Below are 26,557 nucleotides of genomic sequence, written 5' to 3'. Positions count from 1 at the left end.
TCATTCTCGGTTGGCTAGAACTTGTATCCTTAGTCTCTCATTAGCCTCCAATCTACCAGGCTGCTCTTCTGCAGATTGTCCTTTGTCATCCTATCATGGAAGAGAATTATAATGCACATGTGTGACTCATAGAATTCCCCAGTCCAGTACTCCCAGATCCACTGTAGGGCTCCATACCATACGGAAGATTGCATCCCTCTCCCACCTGGGAGTGGCCTCAGCCTTATCTTGCCTCCTGCTAAGATCTTCAGCAAAGATTAATGTCTTACTTTTCTAAAAGGAACTAGTTTGAGACACAATCCACCCACTAGGATGATTAATATCCACTTCATAATGCAGAGTCCTGTTGCTCTCCTGGTCTCTAACTTCTACTTCCATCCCAGATTATGTTCTTGGCTTTGCCTCTGTGACATTTTGAGACCCATTGAAGTTTTTGTTGTTGTTGTTGTTTGTTTGTTTGTTTTCCAAAAACAACAAAAGAGCAGGTGAATTCAGACCTTAATTCCAAGGCATTTTCCCTGCTTTTTGCCATCAAGATTTTCAAACACATGGAGTTGAGTTTTTGCTGCCAACACATAACAAGGATCTATTGGGTGCTCTCTGAGGATTGCTGAACAGCATGGGGATAAGGATTCGAAGGAAGTGGAAATCAAGCAACAATTGGAACCACTGTTCCAGGCCTTTAAGAAGATGAAGCAACTAGACCTTGAGGACTGTAGAACTAGAGGTTCCACCAGAGCTTGCAGACTAACTCACCTCGTATTCCCCTCTGCAGACAGATCTCATGGGTTGCTTAGAGTGCCACCGTGCTCTCGGGCTGTCATACTCAGTTCTCCGCTAATTGGCTAATAGTCCCCTGTTCAAATTTTCAGGAGAGAGAATTTAACTAAGCTAGTTCATCTATGTCTTTTGTATTCGAGCAGAGCCTTTTGCACCAGATGACCTCACAATCATTCACCCAGATAGAGTGGTTTCCCTAGGTCTTCGCTGCACTGGTGGCGACCCCAGGTCTAATCAGCTAAGTTGATGGAATGGGGATGAAGGTGACGAACAGGGTCATTGGGTAACCACAGAGCCACTCTTCCTCAGGGCAAAGGTGAGGGTCATCTTGCAACTAAGACTGTGATTCAGGCAGTTTTCCTTAGAAAAGCCAGTGGGCCTGGCTGGAACAAGGATGGTAGTGTGACTGTGTCATACAGTAAAGCTTTTCCCAGGGAGCACAAGGGAAAGCTGACTCCCAATGAATGCTTGACATCCACACTTGGACTCAGCAAAGTGCCCTTTCCAGGCCTTCATTCCTTCAGCTGTAATAATTTCTAAGGAGCATCCACTGAGGAAAGGCCCAGGCTTAAATAATGTTTGAAGTCTTCTTTAGGAAAAAGAAATATAAAATTGAGGTGCTAAGTCCTGGCAAGCTTCCTTAGCTATGTATAAACCCTCCTGTGCTTCCATCCTCCAGTTCTGGGATTCCTCTGTGGTCATTGCTTTGAATTCTGCCCACCTCTTGTGCTTACAGCCTGAGGTCTTTCTGATGAGCTAGACACAGGCTAGTCTACACCTTCATTCCCCAAAACAGTGATACCCCCAAGGGAGCCATAAGTAGACTATAGGCAACTTGGTGTTTTGAGAGGACACAAACATGTCACAAATTTCAAATGTATTATTATGATATTGAGTTTGATTATCACTATTTTACTGAAATATTTTTACTTTCTAGCTAGTCATTCTTCAAAATGCACCCATGCCTCAAAGATGCAAGTGATCAATAGTCAGTGGTCTTTGTGATTTGGCAAACATTCATTTATCAGGGGACAGTTTGTCATATGAGGCATGTCTTCAGGCTCTTGATGTGTTGCTGCTTGTATTTGTTGAATTTGCAATTTTTTTCCTGAGACCATTATATTGTATTATAGCTACCAATTCACAAACATGGATCAGTAGATCCAAAGAGATTCATAGTGATGCAAATTTTGGGACAAAAATATTGATGTTTTAGCTCAGAATAATTGCTAGCTTTATAAACATTGAACAGCAATCCATTTAAAAGGGAAAAATTCTAAGAAGAAATATGGCACTATGGGAAAAAAGAATGACAGCACCATGGAAAAGCTGTGTTGACGAGATTTCGTTAGCATTTTGTCTAAGATGAAACAATTTCTGGTGGAGACAAGAACTGTCGATGTTTCTGTAGTGGCATTTCCACAAAATGCTCACTGACATATCTGTGAACTAACTGAGGAGTTTTTTTCCCTTAAAAGGAAACAATGTCTTTTTTCTCTTATGAAGAAACTGAATTACCTGCTTTTGAGTTGCCCTCTGAATCAGTACCTTCACAAGCACAACTGCTCATTTCTGGGTGCAGGTATGGACCAGGCTTGCTCAAGAAGACTCAACAGGCATGCAAATGCCATCATTGCCTTGAGTTTATTCTTTCCCAGCACCTGATGGAGAGCACAATGGATTGTCTATTTTTTGGCACAATTTAAAACGATGATTGCTTAGACTGTAAAAGCATGTAACTAAAGCCTGGATTCAAATGTTTGTCTCCATGGTCCAAGAAGACATGTGAAATGTGAAATGCCATTCATTTTTCACATTTTCCCATGTGAAATGCCAGTCATTGAGAATTGAGAGTGGTCTTTGGTTACCATTCTTTCTATAGTATTGATTCATTTGCTCAATAAAAATATATAAATCCACCTGGCTAAGTGGTCAGGTAGTTTTGTTGTCATTTCTGATACTTAAAATTGGGAAACAGAAAAAGAAAATTTAGAAATAAAAAAATACATTGAAGCCAGGCACTGCGGTGCATTGCTGTAATCCCAACTACTTGGGAGACTGAGGCAAGAGATTTATAAGTTCAAAGTCAACCTGGGCAACTTAACAAGACACTGTCTCAAAATAAAAAGGTCTGGGGATGTAGATCAGTGGTAGAGCACTTGTCATGCTTGAATGTGGAAGGTCCTGGGTTTAATCCCCTGTACTGCAGTTCAAAAATAATAATAATAGTAATGTTATCCAGCTTCCTATTAATGTAACAAAATGCTGCCTGGGATAATCAACTGAGAAAGATTAATATTGGCTTGCAGTTTGGGAAGTTTCAGCCCATAGTTGGTTGGCCCTGTTGCTTTAGGGCCTGTAGTGAAGTAGTATATCCTGGTGGGGAGTACAGAGTAGAGCAAGCTGCTCAGCTCATGATAGATGGAAGAAAAAGAGAGGAAGAAGAAGAGATCAGGGTTCCATAATCTCATTTGAGGGTATGGACTCGGTAATTTAACTTTCTCACAGTAGGCCATACCTTTTCAAATTTCCACCACCTTCCAGTAGTACCAAGTTGAAGATTGTGTTAGTCAGTCTTTCATTGCTGTTACCAAAAGACTCAACAAGAAAGACTTAGAGGAAGAATAGTTTATTTTGGTTCATGGTATCAGAGGTTCAGAACATGATTGGCCAACTCGGTATTTCTGGATCTGAGGCAAGGTAGAACTTCATGGCAGAAGGACATGGTTGAATAAAGCAGCTAAGGATATGATAGCCAAGAAGCACAGAGAGAGAGAGCTTTGCTTACCAGGGACAAAATATTAACCCCAAAGTCACACCCAAGTGACCTACTTCCTCTAACCACACCCTGCCTGACTACCTTTACCACCCAGTCAGTCCATTCAAGTGGATTATTGCAATGATTAGGTTACATCTGTCATAGTTTAATCATTTTACCTCTGAACACTCTTTCATTTTCTGACACATGAGTTTTTAGATATGAGGGGGACACCTCATATCTAAACCACGGCAAGGACCAACCTTTATTAAACACATGAGTCTTCAGAGGCATTCCAGTTTCAAACTATACTAAAGAATAAGACAAGAAAACAAATGGATATGGAGCTTTCCTATAGCTCAAATGTTCATCTATTGCCTATTGCCCATTGATGTGAAAGTATAACTACTATTTTGCTATTGTTTTTAATTTTTTTATCCTTTTTTTTGTCTTCTTGCTCCACTTTATAAGAAAACAGCTAAACTTCATTTTCTAATCTATTGTGGGAGCTTTTTTAAAAAAGAGATTTTTGCTTATTTTTGAATGTCCCTATTTTGTAACATTTTGTTCATGTTTAATGAGTAAAATATTTTTCTCATCTGTATAAGGATATGATTTATTTAATTTTTCTTCTATCTGAGATAGCTCTGTTGTATTTTCTCATTTGCCTCTTTTCAGTTTGCTATTATTTATAGGATATGGAAGCTTCCCTCCAATGGCTAAAGTCTTTGGCTACATGTTCATATTAAAGAATAAGACTCAGAAAAGCAGATTAGAATGCTGTTCTGTATATATTGGTGGACTTTGTCAACTGTGTTTTATTTTTCAGGTTTGATAGTGCAGGCCTATAATTCCATTTTCTCAGGAGGCTGACAAAGGAGAGTTGCAAGTTCAAGTCCAGCCCCTGTTTAAAATAAGAAAAGGGAAAAAAGAAAGTAAGAAAGAAAGAAAGAAAGAAAGGAAGGAAGGAAGCAAGTTCGCTCAGTGGTATAGCATTAAATAAAGAAGAAGTGATTCGGCTGTCAGTATCTTTAGTGTAGTCTAACATGTATATTATGTTTAACATATATTTTTCTGACCTCAATGTATTCTTCACTGAGACTGTTCCATTTCTTGCTTGAAAAATTGCCAAAATTGTGGCAGCCAGAGTAGGCAAAGTCATGATAGTCAACACTTAGTATGTGAACTCCCTCTATCCCTCTCTATTTCTAATTACATCCATTCCTCTGATGGTGTCTGGATTCTCCAGACCACAATCTCCTCTGTCTTTGTTCATTTTGTGTTGCTATAGCAGAATACCACAGACAGGTTGTTTATAAGGAAAAGATATTTATTTCTTAGAGTTCTGGAGGTTGGAAATTCCAAGGTCAAGAGGCCAGCATCTGGTGAGTGCATTATCACATGGCAGAAGGCAGAAGGGCAAGAGAGCATGTACACACACTTGCAGTTTCTCACAAAAGAAAGAGGCAGAGGACACATAAGAGAGGGCTGAATGTGAATTGATAACAAATCCACTCTTACAATAATGAATCCACTCCCACAATGACATGAATTTTGTTCACAAGCGTAGAGTCCTCATTATTCATGAGGGCTCTTAAAGATTCCACCTCTCCATATTCTTGCATTGGGGTATTAAGTTTTGAACACTCAAACTTTGGGGGACACATTCAAACCATAACACCCCATTCTTACATTGTCCAGAAAAGCAGCCTTTTCTCCTTGGTATAGAAGGAGGAATCTGGGCATTTAACTACCTAAACATATTCATCCAAGCTTCCCGTTAGTAGCCTCCATTTCCAAAGGTACCCAATCGTCAGCTCTTTAAAGTCTGAGGTTTATGGATGAACCAGGTGATTCCTAGTTTTTTCCCACTGCCAGATTCAGGTTCAGCTTTCTTGGATCTGTTCATTCAGTTAGGTATTTTTCCACTTTACAGCCTTCCATTTTCAGTAGTTGTAATCCCCCTTCCCACTTCTCATTCTTTGTTCTTGTTTGTGCCCCTTTTTAATTTTCAATGGATTTGCAGGGGTAAATAGAGCTAAATGGATGACTTTCACAGCCCTCATCTTTAATAGAAAGACTCCATTATTTCCTCTTTTATTGTTGTTGTTATTATCTTAAGTGTGTTTGACAAATGGTAGACATTATTTTTTAAGAGTTTTGTTATCTTTTTTTTTTTTTTTTTTTTTTTTTTTGGTGATGCTGGGGATTGAACCCAGGGTCCTTGTGCATGTGAGGCAAGCACTCTACCAACTGAGCTATATCCCCAGTCCCCTTGTTATCATTTTTTTATCTTTACCATTTCTGGGTTTTTTTCCTACCCTTTTCATAGTTGCATGCATTTTAATTGCTCATTGTAGAAAAAGTAGACATAAATATGTTATATACATGTTAAATTAATAGATTATTTTTCAAGCAATTTTAGGATCATGACAAAATGGAGAGGAAGGTACAGAAAGTTCCCACATACCCACTCCCCTCTTCCCTCCCCTCCCTTGTATACACACTGACTCCCCCATCACCAGCATGAGTCCAATGCATTTGTTATAATCAATGAGCCAACATTAGCACATTTTATCAACCAAAGTCTGTGGTTCACATTAGGGGTCAATCCTCATGTTGCACATCCTGTAGGCTTTGATAAGTATATAGTGACATGTGCCATGACAGTAGCATACAGAGCCATTTTGCTCTCCTAAATACCCTCTGTGACACCTATTTGTCCCTCTTTCTACTCAAACCCATAGTGGTTTTTGTTGTTGTTGTTATTGTGGTTTTTTTTTTTGTTAGTGCAGGCCTATTTTTTTTAATCTTTTTATTGCCTCTATAGTTTTACCTTCTCTAGAAAGTCATAAAATTAGAATGATAGAGTATTTAGCTTTTACAGATTGCCTTATTTCACTTGATTATGTGTATTTAGGTTTCCTCCATGTCTTCTCATGGCTCGATGGTTCATTTCCTTTCAGCACTTGCTGCAGTTTAGATCTAGTCTATCTTCCAGAGCCCATGTGTTAAGAGCTAGGTCCCAAGCATGGCACATTGGAAGGTGGTAGACATGTATGAAGTAGGGCCAACTGGGAAGTGTGCCTTCACAACGGATTATGGGACACTGGTTTCTTCCTTTTGTTCTCTTTCACTCCCCAACCAAGAGGTAAGCAATTTTTTCTGCCTCACCTTTCTACTACAGGTCCCAAAAAAACAGGATCAACTGATCATGAACTGAAACCTTTAAAACCATAAGCCAAAATAAGCCTTTTCCCTTTTTAAGTTGATTACATCAGGGTTTTTCTTATAGAAAACTGATTAACATAGCACTGAATAATATTCCATTATCTGGATATATCACAGTTTATTAGTCCATTCATCTACTGAAGGGCATCTTGGTTTCTTCTATTTTTAGTATCTGTGAATAAAGTTGATATAAATATTGATGTGAACATTTTTGTATAGATTTGTTTTTGACTCTTTTAGATAAATACCAAAGAACGCAGTTGCTGCATTGTATGGTAAAAACTTTAGTTTTATAAGAAACTTGCAAAATTGCCTTCCAAAATAGCCATACTATTTAGTATTCCAACCAGAAATTCAGAATTCCTATTGCTCCACATCATCTCTAGCATTTGATGGTGTCAGCATTTTGGATTGTAGCCATTGTAGTAGATGTATAATGCTACCTCATTGTTGTTTAATTTGAAGTTCTCTAATAAGCATCTTTTCATATGCTTATTTTCTATCTGAATGTCATCTTTGGTGAAGTGTCTGTTCACATATTTTGCCCATTTTTTAATTGAGTGGCTTATTTTCTTATTGCTGAGTTTTAGGATTTTTTTTTTAATAACAGGCCTTTATCCCATACATGTATTTTCTCCCAGTGTCCAACACTGCATGCACTTCAGGATTCAGAGAAAACCAGACCCAGTCTCTACCTTTTAAAAGACTTGAATTTGTTATGAGCATTTTCCTGTGTTTCCCAAAATAACTCAATTAAAAAATTGATGATTATGACCCAATGCTCAATTATATAAAATTCCCTAACATTGCACCATTCGTTTGCTACATATGTGAAATACTTATGAATAATGCTGCCTGAAACTTCTTTGTACACAAATCTTTGCCCATATTTCAGAAAATTTTATTGGAATTTTGTAGGAATCTCCTCAAAAATAAATAAGTAACTTGGTCAATAGGAAGAAACATTTTGAAAGTTTTCCATGACTGAAAGAAGTATTAGGTCTTACTCTTGCTAGTTGATAAAATTAATTAGACCAGGAATGGTAGGAATTTAAAAAGGATATAGATTCTTTCCACAAACTGCAGTTAATAAACTGTTAGCAGCCTAAATACAAAATTAAGTCAAAAGAGTATTTTGAAAGGTGTGTGTGTGTGTGTGTGTGTGTGTGTGTGTGTGTGTACAAATATGAATTTTTTTAAAGGGCTGTTGTTAATTTTTACCTGAGTTTGTCATTTTCACTGATATTGATATTACATTTAGTCTTGAGGGCTGAACTAAATCAATTCAAAATGCTTATCTTACAGTCACTCTCAAATTTTAAAGTGCTCCAGAAGCAGCCAGATATCTTGTTAATGATAAATAGGGCCCCTTCTTGAAAATTCTGCTTCAGCGAACCTAGGCATAAGGGAAGCACTTGGAAAGTGTGTGTGGTGTGTGTGTGTGTGCGCATGCGTGCGCGTTTCTGTGCATGCACATGTGTGCACATGGGTGTGTTTGTGTATGCAGGATTCTAGAGCAAGACAGATGGGAGACACTCTTCCAGATATGAAACACCATCAATCAAACCTGCTATCATTTTACCAGGGCAAAGGTTTTAAAAAAGACATTTTCACTATGAAGATAATTATATAAATACACACAGAGAGAATGAAGGTGAAATTGGAACAGCAGAGACAGTGGTTAGGGTATGGTAATTGAGGTAACCAGAGGCAAACACAGGCACCACCCATCACAGTCACTAAGTTTCCTTCTTGTGAGCTTTGTAGCAATCCCTGATCCACATAAAGTCATCTTCCTTTTCTGGGTAAAAAGCATTTATTTTAGCGTTTCTGCTTAGATAGGTTATTGCTCTAAGGTTTATTATTGAAGCAAGCAAAGTGTAATTTGATTTACTGAAAAACATGCAAATGGAACAAAAGACAGTTTTTTCCTTGTCATACCGAGCTCTAAAACTCTGGTAGGACATCACACACTTGTGGGAACTACACAGGGAAGGATTTAAAGGATAGAGTATTTTGCCACCAAAAGCATTTTCTTTCTGGTTTTGGCAAGAGGACTCACTTAAAAAAATAGATATTTTGGCACGTTTGACCAATGTCATGCCTATTGACTCCCTGGGAACCTTCAGTGGTAGTGAGTAGAACTCTGTTTTGTGAAAGCATGAATTAGTGATTCTGAAATTACTTTTATACATTCTTGAATTGAACAAATAAGTTGTAGATAATGGGGTCTGTACTTTGAGGGAAGAGAACTATAATTATGCTAAAAGGAGAAGGTAAAATAAACTTTCAGTATTGAATTAAAATGAGAGACACAGGTATGAACTTCCAGTTTCTAATATATACACATATATACACACATACATATATGCATCTAGATATTGACATGCATGTATGTAGAATGGATATAGATCAGCATGGATATAACATGTGGATGTGCAATGAGTATTGGAGTGCATGTGTGTACATACACCTCTGTTGATACGTGTGTAACGTATTCCCCAGCTCTGAGCTCCGAGATGCCCTTGGCACAGTTTCACTGCAACAGTGGTGAGCATACCTAGATCTCATAGCTTTGACTCTGCAAACCTATTCTCCATTAAAATGCACCCAAGTCTTGGAGAAATGACTAAATGCAAGGAAAGAATGAGATGGTCTGGAACATCTTGTTATGCCAGAAAAATAAGGAAGTACTTAAAAAATAATGACATGTCAAAATGACCCAGGAGCCAACGTGAAGGGACCCTCATTAGCCAAATGTGGGAAAGTTTAAGCATTTAAATAAATTATTAGATTAAATAAATAACGATAGTAATTTTAATATTATTGAATAATATAAAATGAGCTATTTTGATATAAACAAAGATGATGGGATGAGTTCAAAATCCCACTTGTAGATACAGAAGAAATGATGAAATTAGAAAAATCACATTTTGCAAACAACCATAAAAATAACTGATTCAGGCATGAATCCAAAACCAACGTGTGGAAGTTTAATAAGAAATGGGTTTTTAGCCAGGTGTGGTGGCGCACTTCTGTAATCCCAGCTACTTGGGAGGCTAAGGCAGGAGGATCACAAGTTTGAGGCTAACCTGGGACATTTTTTTGAGACTCTGTCTCAAAACAGAAAATACATATAAAGGGCTGGGGCTCTGGGTTTAATCCCCAATACCAGAAGAGGAAGAGGAAGAAGAGAGAAGAGACAGGGAGACGTGTTGTTTACATTGTCTCAAAGTATATCCCCACAAGATACTTGCTATTAACAAAGGATAAAATAGTAACTCTCAATAGGGAAACCTGGAAAATACCATCTTAAACAAAAGATTAATATTAACATCTGTGGTAATGGGACTAACCATCAACACATGACTGATGGACAGCTACTGAGAAAAAGCCAGAGTCACTTTGGCATGCAGCAAGAGGCATAGACCATAATTTAATTATGAGGACACATCAGACAACCCAGAATGGAGGGCACTTAAAATACCTGGCCTGTATAAAGACACTGTCCCAGATCAAAGAAGATTGAAAACATGATAACAACTGCATACAATGCATGATCTTAGATTTTCTTTTGCTATTGTCCTGTTGGGACAATTGGTAAAAATCACAATAAGTTATGCAGTTTAAGATCACATTATTTCAATGTTAGTTTCCTGATTTCAATAATTATAGTATTTATGTAAGAGATTCCATATTTTTGGAAATACACAACGAAATATTTACAAAGAGGAAAACATTGAATCTGTAATGTATTCTTAAATAGTTCAGAAGAAAAATCCCTGCACGCGTGTGTTTAGAAAAAGAAAAGACAGATGTCGTAAATGTTAATGTTTTGAAAATCTGGGTGAAAGGTATCCAGGAATACAAAGATTCTTGCAACTTTTCTAGAAGTCTGAAATTGTGTTTACTGACTTTGTGATTTGAACTTTAATGTTGTTTAAATTAAGAAATTAAGCATTTAATGTATGAAAGAATAAAAGAAATGACACCAAAATAAAAGTGACATTAGTAAAGATTTATACTAAGTGCATTGTTGTGTTATAATATTAAACAATATTATAATGCATATACAATAATATAATATTAGAATATTGTATTTATATTGTAACTTTTGTGATATAATTACAATAATGTGCCAGTATGATTTTTTTGCAAGTTTAGAGAAACCTGGCCTGTGTCTTTCAGACGCAGTCACCTAAAACTGGATGGTATCGGTCACATCCTGTGCCAAGATAGTGATTGCAGTTGCTGTGGTAGGAGTCAGTGTGGGAAGGCAGATGGGCAGCTGTAATCCTAAATGCTTCTTGGAGTCAGACAATGGTTCCTTACATCTGCTGACTGTTCTGTGACTGTGGAATAAACAACTCTGATGGACATTTAGTCACCATCATACTGGAGTCATGTCCCTGAGGAATCCCAGGGCAGTAAAAATTTAGAAGCTAAATGTTTAACTTTCCAGAATGTTTAACTTTTCTGCGCAAGACAAAGCAAGGCTCACAGAAGCAAACTTCCTTGTTCACTAAACACTCAGCCCAGAGAAATTGAGAGATCACACATGCAACTGTGAACTTTGCACTGTTAGATTTATAAACTTCACAAGCCAAAAATAGATTCTGTTGTTGGTCCAAGAGCCTGCGTTCTAACGACAAACTTATGGTGGTTAAAACCTGTCAAATGTTAGACTTCACTCCTCCTTTCTCCCTCTGTATGTGACTGAGCCGGGTTAAGTTGATCTGAACTGGGGAAGAGAAACACATTGCCTCCGTAGGATTTTCTGAGCCATGTAAAGGTACTATATAACTAGTTCCATTCGGTTTTAGAATCCTCCAGGGGGCACCAGAACATTCCAATGTAGTTGACCACATTTCATTAAGTCCAGAAAGGCTAACTGTATTACCTTATTATAATTGATTCCCCTACTGCAATATTTTCAGTCCCATTAAGATTTTCTTCATATATTTGCTTTTACAACATTTGTGCATTTATGGAATATTTCTGCCTCTTTGAGGAGGCGGAGGAAGGAAAGAGATCATCTCTTGGATGAGCCCTTAGAAACCAGAGCCATGTCTCCTCTGGGTAAATACGAAAGCTTTCATCCCACACCGAGGGAAGGATTTTCCAAATGTTCCTAATCTTGCTGGGGGAAATAAAACTTGAGGAAACTGAGAATTCAATTCATTTTCTCAGCCTAATGCTATGCATAAGCCACCCTGTTATTATCATTATTAATAATAAACGGAGTGAATGTCAGACAGGCACTTCATGGTAGATTTTTATATGAATTTTATGCAAAAGTAAGGGGTTGCCAGGCTACTGCATAATATTACTCAGTTCTGGTCCAGGAGTACAGAATTCCAGCAGGCCTCCTGAGCCTGTCCCTCCAATTAGTGGCTACTTCATTACGAATAAAGAACCCTCATTACTGTGGGCCTTCAAGTGAAATAGGATCCCCTACCTCTTGAAATCCGCCTTTCTAAGTACAGACAGTTCCCAACTTACAAACAATCCACTTAAGAACCACCAAGGCATTCAGAGGCTGCAGTAGCCTCCTGCAGCTGCCGCCCGGGCCCCCTGCCCAGCCCCCCTGCCCAGCCCCCGCCAGCACTCGTGGTCTTCTCAAGGGAGCTCTGCCCCCCTCCACACACACACAGAGCCAGCTGCCCACCTGCCCCTCAGACTGTGGACTCTAGCTGGGGGTTCAGTGAGGCCTCAGAGCTACCGCTGGTTTTATAGTTGAGCTCAGCTATGGGGTAAATAAGCTTTTGTGGCCTGGCCTGGGAACTGAACTACCATTAAAAAAAAAAAAAAAAAAGAAGAAGAAGAAGAAGAAAGAGGAGGAGGAGGAGGAGGAGGAGGAGGAGGAAAAACCTGCCTTCATGGGAAAATGTATTCCAAGATCCCTACAAGGAGCCAGCAAACATTAGAAAGACTGCGGGAGCTGTCTTCATGCTCCTCATGGGGTGAGGAAGAGAAGGGTGAGCCTGCGTTCTGGTTACAGGTCCAGCTCTAACTCTAGACCCACAGTGGGGCCTTAGGAAGCCCTTTACCCCCTCCAGATCTCACATCATGGGTAAAATAATAAGATTGGTGTAAATGAGGTATAAGCATCCTTCCAGTATAATGACTCCAACTAATCAAAGCTCTGGCTTCATTCATTCATTCCTTCAGAGGCATTGTGCTCAGGGCCCCTGTACTGTGCCAGACTCTGGGCTTAGTGTTGGGGATACAGGCAAATAATGCAGACCCAGCTCTCAAGGGGCTCACCGTTCAGCAGGGGAAATAAATACCTAAGTAAATGCTTATAACAGTGCTCTGATAGAAATGCGTGCTGGGTGTTTTAAAAATGTAGAAGGTGGCATCTAAATCACACGTGGACTTCCTCAGAGGCCAGGCCTCCCTCCCTCCCTCCTCCTCCTTTCTGCTTTCATTGTCTCCTCTCCCCAGTTATCAAGGCCGGCTTGCTGGGAAGTGTGACTTCTGCATCTGTTGCTCCAGAAGTTTGGCTTAGTCCCTTGGGCTCTTCAGGGAAGTCTTGCCATCCTCCTTGCATCACTGAGAGGGAGAATTCAGGGGATACTCCCATCAAACTAGAAGTGCTGTACTGAATGCTGCTTTCTTCCCTGCCCTAGAGAGCCACAACCTAAAAGAGTCTCTCTTTTTCTGGGGCCTGCCTTGCCTTGAGACGTGGAAGGATGAACTGCTCTTTGATTACCAGCAACGCTGTACTCCCAGATATAAAAGTTCTGTACCCACCCCCCGCCAAAAAAAAAAAAAAAAAAAAAAAGTTTCTGGAGCTCAATCACTTCCTACCCTACAAATTAATCTGTGATTATAATTCTGCCAAAAATTCTCATCAGGTTTTCATTCTTCTCCATACTATTAAAAATAACAACAATAAAGGTGATTCAAAATGGTCACCTATCATCGGGATGGTGACATAACAGAATGGTTCAGATTTGAATTTTGACTCTATGCCTTGATGGCTGACATTTTGAAATGATAACCTTTTGATGTTCCTGAGCAAGGAAATAATGGTAGTAGTGTAGTTTGGGGGAGATTACTTTGGTAGTCCCATGTAGGGTGCTGCAAGAATGGAGAGTAGGGAAGAGATGAGAGAGAGATTTTCATGGTGGAAATAATGAGACGTAGAAACCAAAGAAATGTGTCACGATGCATTATAAAATACATAGCTTCTTTTTAATGTTCTCAAATGATTCTGTTTATTTTGCATGTATGAAAACGGTTTGATATTTACAACTGGAAATAATGCCTCAAAATCCTTCCCTTTGAACACAAACACCCCAAGAAAATATTAGATAATATTTCCATCATTAACCTTAGGATAGCTTTAGTATAAGAAATCACCTGACTCTGTAACCAGGGTCTCCCAGGTTCAAATCATGGCTGCATCACTTCATAGCAATAGAGTAGTAGACAGACCTCTTAACTTCTCTGTGCTTCAGTGTCTTCATCTGTACAATGGAGACAATATTAATTGTATCAACTTCTTAAAAGATTCTTACATGGATTAAATCTGTAATGTCTGTGAGGCTCTTAGAACAGAATGAGCCCCATATTACACCCAAGAGTTCATGTTGCCCAATTTTAATATAAACAAAATAGTCTATATGTTGAATCAAGATAATAAATGGCTTATATTTTGAGAGATAGAGAGAATAATACTGAAGTACCTTTAAATAACTATAGCATAATTCCCCATTTCAGGGGCACTTTGAGGCAGAGTCACACATGGAGCCCATCAAACAGAAAACTTACATATGGAATTTTTATCAAGTTCCTTTTAGCCTGTTCTTGTTCTTATTGACCTAGGCTTGAAAGCTTCGGGTCATCATTTCCCTCCTTCTCTCATCCATTTATTTGGTTTAAAAAAATCTCTCTCACCCATTCCTTCTCTCCATTCTTGAAGTAACCTGCACAAAGCTGATAAGTTGTCTTTCCAAATAACTACTCCATAGGAATAGAGGGACCTTTTCACTAGCTCTATTACCTAAAAAGTGAAGCCCTCAGATTATCATTGGAGACCCTTTGGAATCCAGTCAGTCTCGAACCCTGTTTCCAATATTCATCTCCCCAAAAGCCTGTTCTCTAGGGTGAATACATGATTGGTTTGTCTGCAGTGGTCCCCATTTTTATCTTTCGTTCTGACTTAACTATTACATGGATGCCCCCTTTCACTTGCAAAGTATTCCTGTTACAAAAATTATGGTCACTCTGCTGTTCTCCCTTTAGTCATACTCAATATTCCCTGCCTCCTCCCTGTGGTCCCTTCACCTGGAAGTTTGTCCCTTGATCAGTGTTTATCCAAAAGCTTCCCTTTTCAAAGCCCATCCAAATGTTTCTTCTTCTGTCCTTTCAAAATTCTCCCGAGGTACTTTATGCATCACTGCGATGCCACCTAATGCTTTCAACTTTGTACCATATCTATATGCTAGTATAGCTCTGAGGTCTTTGAAGAAAGAAATCATATCTGATTAATAATGTGTTTTCTGCAGCATCTAACACAGGATCTTACATGCCTGGAAAAAAAAAATGCAGATGTTTGTTACTGAGTGATTACTGTGCACTAAGCACTGTGTTAGATATATAAATTCTGAAGATACCATCTTATATATAATTTCATTTAATCCTAACAATAGTCTTAAAACATGCTGTTTACTAATGTGGAAATTAAGACTTGGATTAAATGACTTTTCCAAGTCACAGAAACAGTAAGTTTAAGCGTGAACATTTGAGCCCAAGTTTCTCTGACTCCAAAGAGCATGCCCTTCATGTTTTCACTCTAGATGCATGGTTTTCAAACTTCAGCATGCAGCAGAATTACCTGTGGGGCTTGTGAAAAGATTGCTGAGCCCATCTCTGTTTCTGATTCAGTGGGTCTAGGAAATTATATTTTTATCAAGTTCCAAGGTGATGCCCATGTTGCTGGTGCGGGAAGCACATGGAGAAAGCACAATCACTTGTCAGTGAGTGGATGGATGGATGGACAGACAGACCTGAACGTAATCACTTGAATTAAAGTTCAGTAGGTCTGTTTCACACTTTATACATTAGTCACAATCTTCACAAGCATGTATTTACTTAAAATTCTTGAAATTTTAAGGATAAAGTTGTTTTACCTTACTTAGTAACTTTTACTGTCTCTTTTGAATCTGAATTTGAGCTTTTCAATTTTTCTTTTCTTGTTTTTTTTTTTAACCAGAGGAGGTTAGAATTCTCTTCATTTATCTTTTATGTTTTAAAAATATATAATCCAAAATAATGTTAAGGATTGTTTACAGATCTCTCCCATCTCTCTCCAGAGCAAGTTTATCTTCTCTATACATCTGGGTATATATTTACTATACAATCCATTTATAATCCACAGTAGGTCATTAGGTTTTATTTCAAGTATGAATTATTCCTCCAAACCCAAAGGTACTCTAAAGAGATTATTTGTAAGTGACCTAGGAAGAAAAAAGGATATCTTGTAATTTTTAATTGTGATACATTCCCCAAGGAATATGGTCAAAGCAAGCCCCGCCACCCCACCTCTTCCCATGGTGTTTCACTTCTTAACAAAATGACCCATCATATGAATTCAGCTGTTATTTTGAAGAGCGGAGCCCTTTCACTGTTAAGCTTGGTGCATCTTATTGACAAAAGGTACAGCTGGAGCAGAAGGAAGTGTGCCTGCTCTTTCTCCAGTCCTTTTGGAGCCTGCAGATGACACCAGGCAGTAATGTCTATAACTTCAGGCCTGACATTACTCTACAGAAACGGAATGAGATGTGCATTACCCTTAGGAAATGCAAGCCTTAAAAATGCACCTGAGCACTTTTCTGTTTGACTGAACACTACATTTACCAATTCAGAATGCACAATGATTGTGACCTTGCCTGTTTGTGGAAGTTAAAAGCCCATTGATTTCTGCATGCAGAAGATGCTGGTAAATTAACTAGCTCTTTTTATTTTATCAGTGAGAGAAGCATCTTCTTAAACATTAATAAGTAACTTCCTATGTCAGTGATAATATACAATATAAAAAACAAATGTATGCAATTCCTATTTTATGTTTATTCCATTTTAGGGCATTTTTTTTCCAAAATGTTTTTGTTTTATATTATTGTTACCCATGTCTCATCGTCCCATCAGTTTGAAATTTCCTTGAGTGAAGAGTATGCTTTACTCATAGATTCTAAGTGTTTATATTTCCCATCACCCTCACAACCACCCTTGTAGAAAAACATAATTGACCATCATGATGCAAAATACAGGATTTCTGCACATAACTCCAATTACTAATATTAAGCATTGCAGTGTTGAAGAGAGCTACATAAATGCATTCTCTCTCCTATTTATATTATGCTTATTTCCTAGATCTAATAGCAGAAATTCAGAAAGTTTAAATAATTTTCCCAAGGCTTCAAAGCTATACAGTCTCTTATCCAGGCAGTGAATCCAGAACATTTAACCCCAGCTTGGATGCCTTCTCTGGGGGATTAGTACCTATTTGTCATCTTACTGCATCAAGTTGTATCAAAACAACCCCCTCTGCAAAAACCTCTTCCTCTCCTCCAACCTGCATTAGCTTTCTGATAGGGCTGCATTGTTCAAGCTCTGGGATAGGACCACATCTGCAGATGGGGGTTAAAATAGCTTTTAAGGGAACAAGTATTTGGGGAAGAAATTCCTCAGAATGGTGTTTAACAGTCAAGATAATCTAATCTTCCCTTTCATAGGTAAAGACTTCTTTTTCATTAGAACTTTTTAATTGATGCATTATAATTAATTTTAAAAGTGAGATTCATTGTTATGTATTTATACATGTACACAATAGAACAATAAATATCACTTGGTCAACTTTGTAAAGACTTTTAAGATCACGAATGAATTTAGGTGTCAGTCTCTACTTGATGATTGCTAAGCTGATCTGTTTTCAATCCCCATAGGAAAGACAAATTTTAGAAATGCACTAAATATTTTCATCAATCTGTTTAGCTGTAGCTTCCGCCTCTTAGGTCTGTTCCCCTTTTGTTATTCTCAAGTCTTTAGGAAAAGTCACGGTCAGAGACTGTAACCTGCACACCGTCATGCCATGGAAAAGTGAGGAAATGTCATTGCACAACCCTATTTACACCAGTGTTTTCAGTAGGAGGCTGTACTCTAAGGACACTATGATGGAGGCAGCCAATGCAGGGACATGCTGTCCAAGGACATGGTCTCCCCATATGGAGATTCTTAGTCACATTGCCTTTGTAAGGTGACAGCAGGTTTCCTATTAAAATGAACTATATTCTCCAGAAGTGAATTCAATGAAAGCTAGAACACACCAAAATCAAAACAAAATTGAAATACTGTTTAGTATGATATAAATGATACTAGTATTTAGATTTAAATACTATTGGTGCCTCATATTTATTTATGAAGCACTTGCTTATTTGTTAGCCACATTTAAAATTTTAAGATGAATAATACCTTAAGGATACATTTAACAAAAGATACATGAGGTTTCTCTGCTCAAAATACCAAACATTGCTTAGAACAATTAAAGTGGACTTTAAAAGGAGGAATATACCATATTTATGTTTTAAGAGATTCCATCTTGTTTGTTTAAGATTTCAGGACCCTTCAAATTATTCTACAGATTGAAAGATCAAAATCTTCAAAGGAAATTCACAAGATGATTATAAACTTACACAAAAATACAAAGTTCATGAAATAGCCTTGGTAATTTTTAAAAATTTATTATAAAGCTAAAGCAATTAAGATAGTGTGCTATTGGCTAAAGAAAATCTGACAGACCAATAGATCAGACTAAATAGTCCACACAGACTCACACTTAAAAGGCTACCTGATTTATGTCAAAAGCATTTCTGCATTTCATTGGAGGAAATGCTGGTCTTTCTCATAAATGGTGTTGGATTATTTGGATGCCCATAAAGAAAGCAATGCACGTGACCCTATTTCATATCACTCACAATTATTAATTAGAGGTAGATCATAGTCTTTAAAGTTAAAACAATAAATATGTCAGAACAAAACATAGGCGAATATCTTCAATGACCTTGGAAAAGACAAAATGTTCTTAAACCAGATACAAAATGCACTAAGCATAATAGTAAATGATACTTTATGAACATTAAAAGTCTTTTCACTAAAAGACACCATTGAGAAAAAATGAAAGCAAACTTCAGATAGGATGAAGATATTTTTTAATGTGTATATCCATCAGGGACTTGCATCTAGAATATTTAAAGTTCTATAAATGAAAAATGAAATACTGACTACTTTAACAAAAATGAGGAAAACTTATGAACAGGCACTTAGCAAAAGGAAACATTAGAGTTGCCAAAAAATATGCAAAAGTACTTAAAAATTGTCAGTCATTGGGTAAATAGTAATTAAAATTCACCAATGGTTAAAATTAAAAGCACTGATGATAATAAGGTTGATCTCACAGCCATGATGTTAAATGGAATAACTGGACATCACAGAGTATGTATTATATGATTTCATTTAGACTAAGTTCAAACTCAGGCAAAACTTATATTTGGCAATAGGAAACAGTGTTGTTTATATTTTTGAGGCAGTACTGACTTAAAGGAGTGTTCTAGAGAACTGAATATCTATTTAGATGTTCCTAGGTGGTGGTTATATGTGTGTGTAGATATTGAAATGTTTATGAAAATGCAAACTCATATTTTGTACTTAGTGGAAACTAGACCTCAATAAAACAGTAAAGAAAAACAGCTGACTCTGAGGAGTAAGGAAGGAATATAGTTAGAGAGCATGCGTGAAAGAAACCAGAAAATGAACTGAACTTTAGTAGCATGATTATTTAGAAAAACCTTGAAAAGCACCCTGTAATTAGGGATGTCCTTCTTATTCACATATCCAACTTTTTAATTTCTTTACCATTTCATCCAGAAAGCTTCCAACCTTACATCTTAAGAGATCTATTTTATGTAAAACTGTAAAAACAAATTTTTTAAAAAAGTATTCTCCCTTTTCATGGAAAGTATGCTTAGCAGTTGGAAGCTGGTTTAGAGAGCTAGAACAATACACTGAGAACACCAGAAATTCTCTAGAGTCATCCAGTTATTTTCAGTCCTAATGATTAAGAGAAAAGAAAACACTGAAGAATTATTTACCAGTTTCAACATCTTCAGATCCACCTCCTCATACTCACACCCCAACAGTTGTGGCACAACATTTCTAAAAATTTAATGGCATTAAAATGAAGTTAGAGACTTTCTTTAACACATCAGCAATCACCTCATACTGTTGATGACATTTTTTGTTGATGTCAAACTAGTATCTGAAATAACATATTTTTGGATAGTTGTCAACTTTCTATGGGACTGTGAGACTTTAACCGACTTCCTGTGTTGTATCTAGAAAATGAAGTCATTTAACTAAACTTTCTTAATGCCATCCTTGCATGGGGCAGGATAGGCTAAACTAGCTTATGGTACAAAGAGATACTGAGAATCCCTTGATTTAAACCAATAGAAGTTTTTTTTTTTTTTTTTTTTTTTTACTTTTCGTTCAAAAAATAGTCTCATACAGGTATCCAGGTCAGTAGGGTGGCGTTCCTGTAAGAAGTCATTTAGAGACCCACACTGAGAACAGCTTTGCAAGCCTTAAAACGTGCCTTTCATTATTCCCTGGATTTGAACATCCCAGTCATCCTGGAAGGAAAAAGAGGACACAGGAGCTTGTGTATAGCGGGCTTACCCGCCTCATCTGGAAATGATGCACACTACTCCTGTTGGCATTCCATTGGAGAGAACTTTGTCTTGTGGCTACATTCATGTTCAGGGAAGTCTAAAAAAATATTGAAGAGTGGATGGATTTTGATGGACAGCTAATTGCCTCAGGTGCTTGCTCATCATAGTGAAAGACTGAAGTGTTGTCAGGCCTGTGGCAACAAAAGTAGTCGTCATGGTCGGCACAAAATGTTCATGGATCAAATAAGCACAATGGACATAGAACCCAAGGCTTCCAGAACAACTGATCTAGAGAAAATTGGAAGGCAGAGATTTCCAGCACAGGAAGGAGCCATGAAATCCTCTAACAATGTATCAAGTATGAGTGTGGTGGTGGGAGGGGGGGGCATGTGTTTAATAATGGGAAATTGAAGCAGCTGAACCAGCTTCCTTGCTGGCACACAATTACTGTGACAGTATCAGAAAGAAAGAGAGAGAGAGAAGGGAGAGATGGAGGGAAGGAAGGAAGGGATGGAGGGGAGGGAGGGAGGAGAGAGAGGAAGGAAGATAGATTACACCAAGTGACAGAATGTCAATCATCAAACTACAAAAAATAGACCAGGATGGAGTATATTGTTGTGCACCAGGTTAAAGACTATTTAATTAACATTTTTAGCACCTACTGTCAGTACAGAGACAACAAAATCAAGATATGGTCCCTAACACAAACTCCCTGGAAAATAAAGAAGACAGTCAATTAAAACAGCAGTGCCCCATACAAAGTGACAAGTGTCATGTGAGGAAATAGAAGTATATAACACGGTGCTGTAGGAGCCCCAAAGTGGAGGATCAAAGTCAGAGTTGGGAATCAAGAATTGAGTTGTTTTTCCTAGAAGAACAGGCACTATCTGAATTTTGAAGAGCCAGCAAAGAAGAAAAACATGTCATCAATGGAAGCAACGTTTGAAAAGGAGGGGGATGATTCCCCTTTATGTGTTAGGAGTTGCACATTACTTAGTTTTGCTGGGGAGAATGTACGAGAGAGAAGCCAAAGGTGAAGGCAGAGAAGTAGGTCAGGGCAGATCACAAAGCCTGCGTGCTCAGGTTATAGAAGCTGGGTTTGTCCGTGATGTTCTGGAGATGCCCAGGGTTGTTCAAACACCAATCTTTTTGCACACCTTTGAACCCCCAGATTAGCCACACTTTGCAACTCAAGGAGAGCAAAATGGATAAAGAGAAAGGCCTAATCCACCCCCTGCCATGTACTCTAGGCAGACCACTAGAGAGTGAATAAACACTTCTCCCCAAACAGGAACACACTCTGCAGATCCATTCACCTGTTAATTTACTGGGTGATTTGTGTGTGGAGGTTACAGTTATTTACAGTGATTGGCCATCAGTAAGCATAATAAGACTAGATTATAATATAAAATTCGAGCAGGTTGAGCTTGGGCAGCCAAGAGACACAAGAAAATTCTTTGGCCTCTCACATGACACATCAACCTGAATAAATAATCAAAAGAAAGAGTAACAAAAATAAAAGGAATAATGATGTATTTTTTAAAATCACAAGAGTACAAGAAATACTGAAAGGATAAAAAGAGAGTATCATAGGCTTTTAGTGTCTGCTGAAACGTGTGCTTCTTGGATTAAAGAGAAATTGATAAAGTGGCTACCCTGGGCTCCGTCTTGTGATCTGAGTTAATACTTCCACTGATGACCTGAAAGAGGAAGTGACCCTAGTCAGTTAAATTTTCTGATGACAGAATTGCTTTCTTAAGTTAAAAACAGAAAACAGGAAAAAAAAAAAAAAAGAAAGAGAGTCACCAGCTGAGCAAACATTAACAATGTTGGGAGTATGATAGTGGGCTAAATTAATAGGAAATGTATTTGCATGCTGTATTATAAATTATATGGTTGTGAAAGTTTTCAATTGTATTTATTTCAACTTGAAAGTAGAAATTGAAATTGCTCTTTGATCCTGTATCAGTGCATGTAATTGCACCATGAGTTATAGTTTGTATTTTAAAATAAGAAGCCAGCATCTCAAACTTTTAAGGCAATAGAATATTTTTATGTCATCCATTGACAAAATGATAAGGAAAAAGAGCAGTGGATGAAGTGCTGACCCCTGTTTGGGGAAAAATATAGTTAATCTCACTGATCTGGTGCAATTGGGAAGGCAGAGTGATTTAGTGAAACGGAATGTGGACTTTCACATCCTGACCCCACCCCTACTAGATGAGGGAGCTGGGCAAGTTGCCTAATGGTTCTGAAACCCAATTTCCTTCTTTGTGAAATAGAAATAGTAACAAAATTATGCCGTAGGCGTGTTGTGAGAACAGAATGAAAATATGTGCATGTATGTATGACACCTACACAGTAAGTGGTGGCGGGAGTGATAAGCAAGAGTGGTGGTGAGTGAGGAAGTTTGAGCAGTAATTCAGCAAGCGATGCATGGTGTGCACTTTGCAGAGCAATAATAGGTGGCCGGAAAGTGAAGCCTGAGGAGTGATCAGTTCATTCATGCCAGTGTCCTCTCTTCATTCATTCAATGTTTGGCATCTCTGCTACCTGCATGGCCCATAATTATGGACTCATAAAAAAAATTTGAATGCTGTAGATTCTACCCTCATGAAGCTTATAGTGCAGAGGATAGCCAAGCACACATGGGAGCACTTATCGTAGTTTTGAGCTGTAAAAGGGTGTTTGCAGAGTATATTGACTGCAGAGAGGAAAAGGCTGCTAAGTTTGCAGAGGAACATTGCAGGAAAACATTCTCAGAGGAACAAAGCTTTGAGCAGAAACTTAAAGGTGAGTAAGGGGTAACCATGTGGACCATGTGGCTTTCCAGGTGGTGGAAATGTGCAGAATCGCAGAGGCAGAACTGGCCTGGCATGGTTGGAGAGTGGCAGCTCAGTATACCGCGCTCCAGCACGTGGTGCCCGGGAGGCGATAGGGGAGAGGAGGCAGAGAGGCCAAAGGCATGTAGTGGGGTTTGTATTTCATTTCAGAATAGAACTTCCAACCCAGCCCAGGTAGCAGCTCTTGTGTTATTGGGCTGTTTTGTTTTAGGCAAATTATTTGTGCCTTGGTTTTCTCCTCTATAAAATGAGTAGAGTTGCATTATGAAACAGTTGTATAACAGGAACCATTCATGGTGTCTTTTGAACCCATTTAACCTTTGTTTTGAGATCAGAACACATTATAAGCATGAACTTCTGAAGAGCATTATAGGGAAGAATTTGGGTGGGTTTTTTTTCCACATGAGTATCTGAAAATGAGCCTCTAATGAAAGTTGCATGCCATTGCACATTTCATCAGCTGCGTGTGTGCCTTATCCTGATGTCACAGGCAGATACAGAATCCTTGTCTTGTAGAAACAGTTTTCATGTGTGTGAAGATGCTAGCTGAAGGATTCAATTTAATCTCCTGTAAATTCAACAGAAATGTAGCTGGAAAACCTAACATTGTCACTGTTTATTTATTATTGCTGAATTGTTCAAGTTCAAAGTGCATGTGTGAGAGGAAATGAAGTCAAATGATAACCACATCTTCCTTGTTTTTGTCAAGATTCTGATTATCTATTATCATAGCTATAGCATTAAACATGTACAGATTCCTTCCGTTTTTTGTTTCCTCGTTTTTTTAACTTCAGCCTCCCTCTCCCCCGTGTCTGCCTACTCCCGTCCCTCCTTGAGTTAGACTAACACTCAACATGGCCAATCTGTTCTGCCCCCCTCCTTAGCTGGCCTCTCCATGTCCTTCAGACTCCTTTCAACCCCTGACTTGTCCCATCCCATTTTCATTAATTGAGACCCTGCCTGACCTGGCTAAGAGTCGAAGCCGTCTCCCTTCTGCCTTCCAGACCGTGGAGGGCTGTCTCCAGGGTCATGGTTAACCACCCATCTCTCTACTTCCTTGTATCTGTGCAACACGCCTCTCTTCATGGCCTTGTTCTAAAATCTCTTATTCTTCAGTATGTTCCTGCCAAGATACAGATAGAATTTTCTTGGGTACATTGCTAGGACAGTACTGCTAAGAGTGGAGGTGTTCCCCGTCCCTTGGAGTAGAAGTTGTCTCATTTTTTTCTTGCCTTCTTAGGGAAAACACCATATGGTAACCTGAAGGGGAAGGGGGAAGAGCACATTTAAATATTTCATTTCTGTGGACTAGATCCATTATAAAAGCATAAAAGATGTGTATATAAATGAGTTTTCTGTGGGTGAATAGTACAACCATTCATGTTGTCATGCGCTCATTTTCATAGATTTTTATGCCACCATTGAGTTAGGCTAAGAAGATCCATTTGTTAACCATTTGCTGATGAGCTTATAATTTCGTAAGGAATGTAAAACAGATGAGAAAAGGAGCACATAATTAAAGAGAATGACCACAGTCTCTAGAACAAGCCAAGCGTACTCTAGCCTCAGGGCCTTTGTACCTGCCATTCTTTCCCCTAAAATCTCTATGATTTTCTTTTCCACTTCTTCCAGGTCTCTGTTCCAATATTACCTTCTCAGGGAGCCTTCCCACTATACCATATAAAACACTACTCTCTACTACCCCTCCTAAAATCTGCACTTATATTTTTCTCATTCTCATTTTCATCATCTAATAATATATTAACTTTTGTCACTTATTATCCATTTTTACACACTACAGTGTACTCCTGAAAGCAGAGACTTGGCTTTATGCCTCGTGTATACCCAGCACCTAGAACTGTGTGGTATTCATTAATATTTGAGGGAAAGAGAGAGGGAATTAAGTGTGGCTGGGCACAATGGCACACACCTGTAATCCCTGCTACTTGGGAGGATAAGGCAAAAGGATGGCAAGTTTGAGGCCAGCCTCAGCAACTCAGCAAGATAACTTAGCAAGATCCTAATAATAATAATAATAATAATAATAACAATTAATAATAATGGCCCCTGGGTTCAATCTCCAGTTCCACAACCAATAAAAACAAAGCATTAAGATTAGCATTTGGAAAAGCTAAACCTTAGAATGATCTGAGATTTATGAACATTCTAATAAAAAGACATTGTGAAGGTGAAGCAGTACCTTGGAAGACATGCTCTCTATTGGGAACAGATGGGTATAATATATTTTTTATTAATTTTTTAAATTTCTATATGACAGTGGAATGCATTACAATTCATAGTACACATATAGAGCACAGATTTTTCATATCTCTGGTTGTATACAAAGTGTATTCACACCAATTCGTGTCTTCATACATAAACTTTGGATAATGATGTCCATCACATTCCACCATCATTTCTAATCCCATGCTCCCTCCCTTTCCCTCCCACCCCTCTGCCCTATTTAGAGTTCATCTATTCCTCCCATGCTCCCCCTCTCTACCCCACTATGAATCAGCCTCCTTATATCAGAGAAAACATTTGGCATTTGGTTTTTTGGGATCGGCTAACTTCACTTAGCATTATCTTTTCTAACTCCATCCATTTACCTGCAAATGCCATGATTTTATTCTCTTTTATTGCTGAGTAATATTACATTGTGTATATATGCCACATTTTTTTTAATGCATTCCTCTACTGAGGGGCATCTAGATTGGTTCCACAGTTTAACTATTGTGAGTTGTGCTACTATAAACATTGATGTGGCTGTGTCCCTGTAGCATGCTGTTTTGAAGTCCTGTGGGTATAGACTTAGGAGAGGGATAACTGAGTCAAATGGTGGTTCTATTCCCAATTTTCCAAGGAATCTCCATACTGCTTTCCATATTGGCTGCACCATTTTGCAGTCCCACCAGCAATGTATGAGTGTACCTTTTTCCCCACATCCTCACCATAATAGCTGCCATTCTTACTGGAGTGAGATGAAATCTTAGAGTAGTTTTGATTTGCATTTCTCTAATTGCTAGCAATGATGAACATGTTTTCATATATTTGTTGATTGATTGTATGTCATCTTCTGAGATGTGTCTGTTCAGGTCCTCAAACCCTTAGCCATGCTAACGAAGACAAGGAGAGAGAAAACTCAAAATACTAACATATGGGATGAAAAAGGAAAAATCACAACAAACACTACAGAAATACAGAAGATAATT

General features: G+C 38.2%; 1 protein-coding gene and 1 non-coding gene across 13 annotated transcripts in view; one reads left to right on the top strand and one right to left on the bottom strand.

Annotated features, from left to right (window-relative positions):
- Positions 1-26,557, top strand: part of Ica1 (islet cell autoantigen 1) — a 144,585-nt gene that overhangs the window by 64,221 nt on the left and 53,807 nt on the right. The gene's annotated exons all lie outside the window — the stretch shown is intronic.
- Trnav-cac (transfer RNA valine (anticodon CAC)) lies at positions 5,733-5,806 on the bottom strand. Its single transcript has one exon. It is a non-coding gene; the product is annotated as a tRNA-Val (tRNA).

This window comes from Callospermophilus lateralis, chromosome 1 (assembly GCF_048772815.1).
Source record: "Callospermophilus lateralis isolate mCalLat2 chromosome 1, mCalLat2.hap1, whole genome shotgun sequence".
Taxonomy (NCBI): Eukaryota; Metazoa; Chordata; class Mammalia; order Rodentia; family Sciuridae; genus Callospermophilus; species Callospermophilus lateralis.
This window is presented reverse-complemented; position numbering and strand designations above follow the sequence as displayed.